Source organism: Microtus oregoni, unplaced genomic scaffold (assembly GCF_018167655.1).
Source record: "Microtus oregoni isolate MIOR12 unplaced genomic scaffold, Mior012 000013F_ref0000133, whole genome shotgun sequence".
In the NCBI taxonomy this organism is placed as follows: Eukaryota; Metazoa; Chordata; class Mammalia; order Rodentia; family Cricetidae; genus Microtus; species Microtus oregoni.
In genome coordinates this window covers 13625925-13631963 of record NW_024543072.1, presented here as the reverse complement: position 1 = coordinate 13631963, position 6039 = coordinate 13625925, and the positions used below count along the sequence as shown (strand labels likewise).

The 6039-nt window shown below is 37.7% G+C and overlaps 1 non-coding gene across 1 annotated transcript; it reads right to left on the bottom strand.

Moving 5' to 3' along the window:
- Nucleotides 1-3192: 3192 nt before the first annotated feature.
- Nucleotides 3193-3311, bottom strand: LOC121455481. The gene has a single exon (XR_005975504.1). It is a non-coding gene; the product is annotated as a small nucleolar RNA SNORD22 (small nucleolar RNA).
- Nucleotides 3312-6039: the final 2728 nt, after the last annotated feature.

The following is a 6039-nucleotide window of genomic DNA, read 5'->3' as shown; positions in this document are numbered from 1 at the left end:
GAAACAAATCAAAAGAAAAATTGGGAAACACCCCAAGCAAAAATAAACCCAGAATATGCTACAGTTTATGGTGCGCAACAATATAATGCTAGGAAAGGTGTTTAAAGTGGCAGAGGCTTATTTATAATTCAAACAACTCTTAAGCAACACACTTTTCATTTAGTGAACCAAGGAGAGCAGGGAGGGAGGACCCAGGGAGAGAGACAGACACACAGAGAGTCCAGTATTAGCAGCATTAATGGAGTGCTCAGAATAATACAAATGACTGAACTAAAGATCAGAAAAACTAGAAAAGTCAGCGAAACTGAAAGTTGGATACTTAAATTTGTACAAAATTTATAAACACTCCATAAACTATAAGAAAAACTGATCAGACAAAGAAAAAGAAGAAATGAAAGAAGAAATATTACAAACACGACCAATAAAGAAGATCACAAAGCACAAATCTGAACAACTGTTAGTCAAAAATTGTACAGGTTACGAGAAATTAATCTATTCTTAGGCACAGAAGACTCTGAACATGTGCAATGGTGTCATGAATCTTACAATTTTCATTCATATACTATTTATAGACAGGTGGTTTCAAGGCAAGATCAGTGACAAACAATTTTGTCAAACATTCTTCTGTCCTCGTTGTCTTACACATAGAACCTCCTTTCTGTTAGGTAAATGCTAGAAAGGAGACTTTTGAAGTCAGTGTGTATGTTTATGTTGAGCTGTGCAATTAGGCATTGTCAAAGCTGTTATTGGGATATCTCATTGAATCAACGATGGCAAATGAGAACCACAGCTTTCCTTTTTTTTAAATATTTATTTATTTACTATGTATACAATATTCTGTCTGTGTGTATTCCTGCAGGCCTCATTACAGAAGGTTGTGAGCCACCATGTGGTTGCTGGGAATTGAACTCAGGACCTTTAGAAGAGCAGGCAATGCTCTCAACTGCTGAGCCATCTCTCCAGCCCGAACCACAGCTTTTCAACACCATTGTTAACAATGCTCCTACCGTCTTGAACCCTAGCCACTTTGGTGTGTAATAGTGTCTCCTTCCATTTTAGTTTGTGTCACTTTGGTAAAGGATCATCATGAATATACATACCTTCATGTACTCTTGACTTTCTGTGTATCTTCTCATATGAAGTGACTAGAAATTTAGGGTCAATGTTTGCTATTGCTTGCCCTTTCCAATTGATTTTGAGAATTTATTGTTATGAAATTGAATCATAGGTTATTTATCTTTTGGATTACTGACAATGGAAATAAATCTGAGATTAGTGTATATAAGACATTTAAGCTATTTGAGGAAGAAATCTACATAAGAAAATGAATACCAATGTGTTTAACAGGATTAGATGTGTACTCACAGTAATAAAGGGAACGACAATGGATTACAAGTCTTAGAAATAAAAATCTGTTATAAAAATTGAAAAAGTCAGAAATTTTAATTTCTTCTTTACTATGCCATAATTTACTAATGTTTTTATACTTTAAAAACTGTCTACATTTTAATTAATCTTTTCTCTATTAACAGAGCAAATTTGTAATATTCATTTTATAAGAAATTATTAACATAATTGTATCTTTTTTCTAAGATGGCTAAGCAAAACCATTTCTTTTGTCATGAGTAACTTAGAAATGTGTCATTCAGCTTCACATGTCATTATTACTAGACTAATATGTACTTTTAAGAAGGCTGTGAATGTTGGAAAATTTTGTATCAAAATTTGTATTATGATCTTTGAGATTTCAAAGATAGTTAAGTACTTGATAAGTGAATATTCTTAAGCATTCTTTGGCTCAGTGATGAGAAGAAATACTGGTAAATTCTACTCTTTATGACTCTTTTTAAAAATAGGAAAAAGTACAATGCCTTTAAAACGAATTGTCCCACACTGTCAGATGTATTTTTGATAAGATAATACTTTTAATTGATTCATGTCAGAGATTATTGAACCTTTTGTATATAATATTACAGGTCAGAAGACCAGAAGCCTTGATGTTTTACACAGTAAATTCTTGTTTATGTTTCTTTACTCACATGGTTTAGTGCTAGATATTCGGTGTCTCCTTCGTGCCCTGGAATGTTTTGTGCCGTGTGTCTTTGCATCATGCTTCTGAGTGAAGTGTCACCACACATGGTGAATGTCTTCCTGGAAGTCATTTCCACCCACAACAGAAATGAACACAAGCATCACACAGGAGGCACTGCGAATTAATTTAGCATTTTCCACTGTACCCAAACTATAAACACATCCCTATTTTAATATTTTGCTTCAGGAGATTTTTTTTTAAAAAATGAGACCTCTTCATTGTTACCCAACCTAAGCAATCAAGACCACCTGCAATCAACCATGTTTAAGAAGAAAATCTTTTGTATTAAAAATTTTGCAAGAACAATTTTTCTGTGGGAACACATTACACAGTAAGGCCTTAAAAGTCTAGTCAAGCTCTATTCTGTCAGGTCCATCTTAAATCCATCTCTCTCATCTTATCTGTGACTTGCCTTTTTCTACCACTGCATGAACAGATACTTTACATTTTTAAATTAATTCTATTCTCTACACTTAGAAACACAGCATACTGTTTTAGGAAACATGTAAACATCATTGTGACATCTATAGATAATGTATACAATGAAACTGACATGGTCATCATTTCATATAGCTATCTATGCTTCAATTATGCATAAGAAAACCTATATATATTTATTACACAAAATTCATAAACACAATATGTGATGGGGGAGAGTCTTCTGTTTTGTATTAATTTCATTGGTTAAATAAAGAGACTGCCTTGGCCCTTTGATAGGACAGAAAATTAGGTAGGTGGAGAAGACTGAACAGAATGCTGGGAGAAAGAAGCCGAGTCAGTCAGTCGCCATGATTCTCCCATCCAGACAGACGCAGGTTAAGATGTTTCCTGGTAAGCCACCTTGTGGTGTTATACAGATTATTAGAATTGGGTTAGATCAATATGTAAAAGCTAGCCAATAAGAGGTTGGAACTAATGGGCCAGGCAGTGTTTAAAAGAATACAGTTTCCGTGTAATTATTTCAGGTAAAGCTAGCCGTGCAGGAGCCGGGGGTGGGGTGGGGTGGGGTGGGGGGTGGGAAGCGGCCCGCCGTTCATCACTACAAATATGAAACATAATATTCATGGTACACAATCTCTTGATTTGTTTGTCTTACATGTCTACCATTTGGCTATTTTTTATATGGAACCAATTTTCCTCTTCTCCCCCAGTGGGTTCACCTTTTCAGGCTCTGGCACTAGGACAGATAGTAAGACATGTGAATATTTCTTCATGGGAATGGCTATGTTTTTTATCTTGTGATTATGTGAGACAGAATAGCTTGTACACCAGGCTGGCCGCACATTCACTATGCAGACAAAACTGCCAAGCTCTTGATTCTTCTTCCTCTGCCTTCCAAGTGCCAGCACTACAGACCTGCCAGGTCCAGACATGTCACCACTTTGTATCATTTGACTAATGTCCAAATGCCCTTTAATCCTCGCTCTGCCCACTGTAGCACCCCTTTGATATCTTCCCCTAAGACATTAAATATAGGATTGGCTTGTTTGGATAAATGGAAGGTGAATAGGAGACCTCACTGAGAAATAAAACAGTATAACACCTCAAAAACTCGATTTGCAGTTGAGGATGTAGTTAAGTTCATAGAATGCTCGGCTGGATTTTGCAAAATCCAAGTTCCAATACCCAGCTCGACATAAAGTGACAGTGTAGATACACCTGCAACCCTGGCACTCAGAAAATCAGAGGGCAGAAGAGGATACAAAATTCAAGGTTATCTTCACCCACATGGTAAGTTTAAGGCCAGTCTCAGGTAAATGAGACTCTCAAACAAAAACAAAATCCAAGATGCCTATTGTCATTTTACATGCATGTGTGTGGTAGTGCATGGATGCATGTCTGTGGCACATATGTGCACGTGAGTGCACATGCAAGTGTGGAAGTATGCATATGGAGACCTGCTCCCCACTCTCAGTATCTTCCAGTTGGAGCTGGCGGGTGTCAGCTGTTCTAGCTAGCCAGGTTAGGTTTCCCTGTCTCTGCCTGCTGATTTCGGAGTTTGTAGGTGATTGTCATATCTGTTTCGTTTCTATGTGAGATCTAGGGACCCACAAGTACATACATGAATCCTGAGGAGTCCTTACATTTACAGAGTAATCCCTTCATTCGCTCAACTATTCCTGGAGCTCCCTTGTGGTCTTTCAACTCATTTTTATATTTTCAAAAATATTCCTAAAGTTAATACATGGATCCTTTTTTAAAAGCTTTTAGACAGAGTACCAAGACTCAGCTGGCAATAGAGTATCCTTGTTATAATTGTAATTCAAGAACTTCTCAGGTAAAGAGACCATCTGAAAACCACTTACCAACAACATGAATAGCATCTGGAGAGTCATATTTAAATATGAACAAGGCTAGTTAATTTTCTGAATCACCTTTGCATATTGAAGAAATTTTGTTTGCTACAAAAGATTTTGGATGCATTTCAATTGCCATTAACCAAAAAGTGTCCAAGGCATGGGTGAAAAGCAGTATTTTAGTCGCTACTTCTAAATGGTCTTGCCCTATTTCTCCACAATTAGCAGGCAGTGATACCAAATCACCCACCAAAACTAAGCAAACAATATACTAACAAAAAAAAAACATGTTAGAAATGATTTGAATATAAACATAACTATGACGATACAGCTTGGCTGGCATAGTTCTTCCCTTGCATGCTTGAGGCCCTGGGTTTGATCCCAAAGACTGAGACTACTAGAATTACCAAGTACAATAAATAAATGGACAATAAATTCCCTCACTCTGGCCTACATCTATTTATATTTTACAAAATTGTTCTCTCTCTGTGGGCTAATTAGCAATATGACTGTGCTCGCTGCTGTGGCTGCACACGCCCTAGGCCACATTTACAATGATCCCACTGAGTACTTAACTTTAATTAAGAGCATGCAGAAACTATTCTTATTCCATAATCAGGGTCCTAGCCTCTCTTTTTTCACCCTTAGTGTTGGGGGGGGGGCAGTCGTGGGCGGTGAGGCTTAAGAGGACACACATTCTGTGCAATCTTTCTCATGTTCCTCCATTTTTAATTTTTGTTAGACATCAAACATCAGTCTGTACTGAATTACATTGAGGGGGTGTGGGTTGGCAGGGGTCTACACCTCTCCTAAATACCCAAAGCTGGATCACCTCTGTCACATCTACCATGGCTGGTGTGGGATTTGACCTGACTAGGACATTGAGAGAATGAAGGAGAGGACAAACACAAATGGATAGAAAAGCTTGGACCAGTGGACTGCTATCACTGATAGAACGAACTCAGCACCCGAGAAGGTCAGCATGTTTATTACAAACAGTTGAATGGAGAGGGAGGGTTGTTACCTACAGCTAGATTAAGGACACAGCACCCTGGGGCAGAAAACTGTGGTGGATATTTTCTGCACACACTCTCAACATTCCCACTCAGATATGAGGAAGACTTTGCTATCCCTCTGAGGCTCACCTGGGAAGGGCTTTGCTCCCCTCTGTGTGGCCGAGGCATTGAGGATCCCTGACATGGCTGTGCCCATGTCAACAACACATATTCTCTTAGGAATTCACTCACTCAGGTTTCCTATGCTCCTCACATTCATCCTCTTCCATACCTGAAGCCTCTGCACAGTGTCATCCTGTAGCTAAACACATTTTAGCAATGTTTGTGCATTGGAAAGCAACATTGTCCAATGCTATTTGAAGTTTTGAAGAACTTTACCCAAACTGGAAGAACTTTACCACAGATTTTTGAATTGATGAAAGTGGGAAATCTTTTCAATAAAGTAATAAATAATAATAAAATGTTGTGCATCAAAAAATGAGTAGAAATGCTTTGGACTATGTTGTCAAATCTGCATTCTAACAGACACATTTCAGCATAGCTGGATAGACTTTGCTTCTCCATGGCAGTTAAATATAAAAAGTAATTCTACAAAAGAAATTGATAGATGCTTCCGATGAGAATTAGAAGCTCA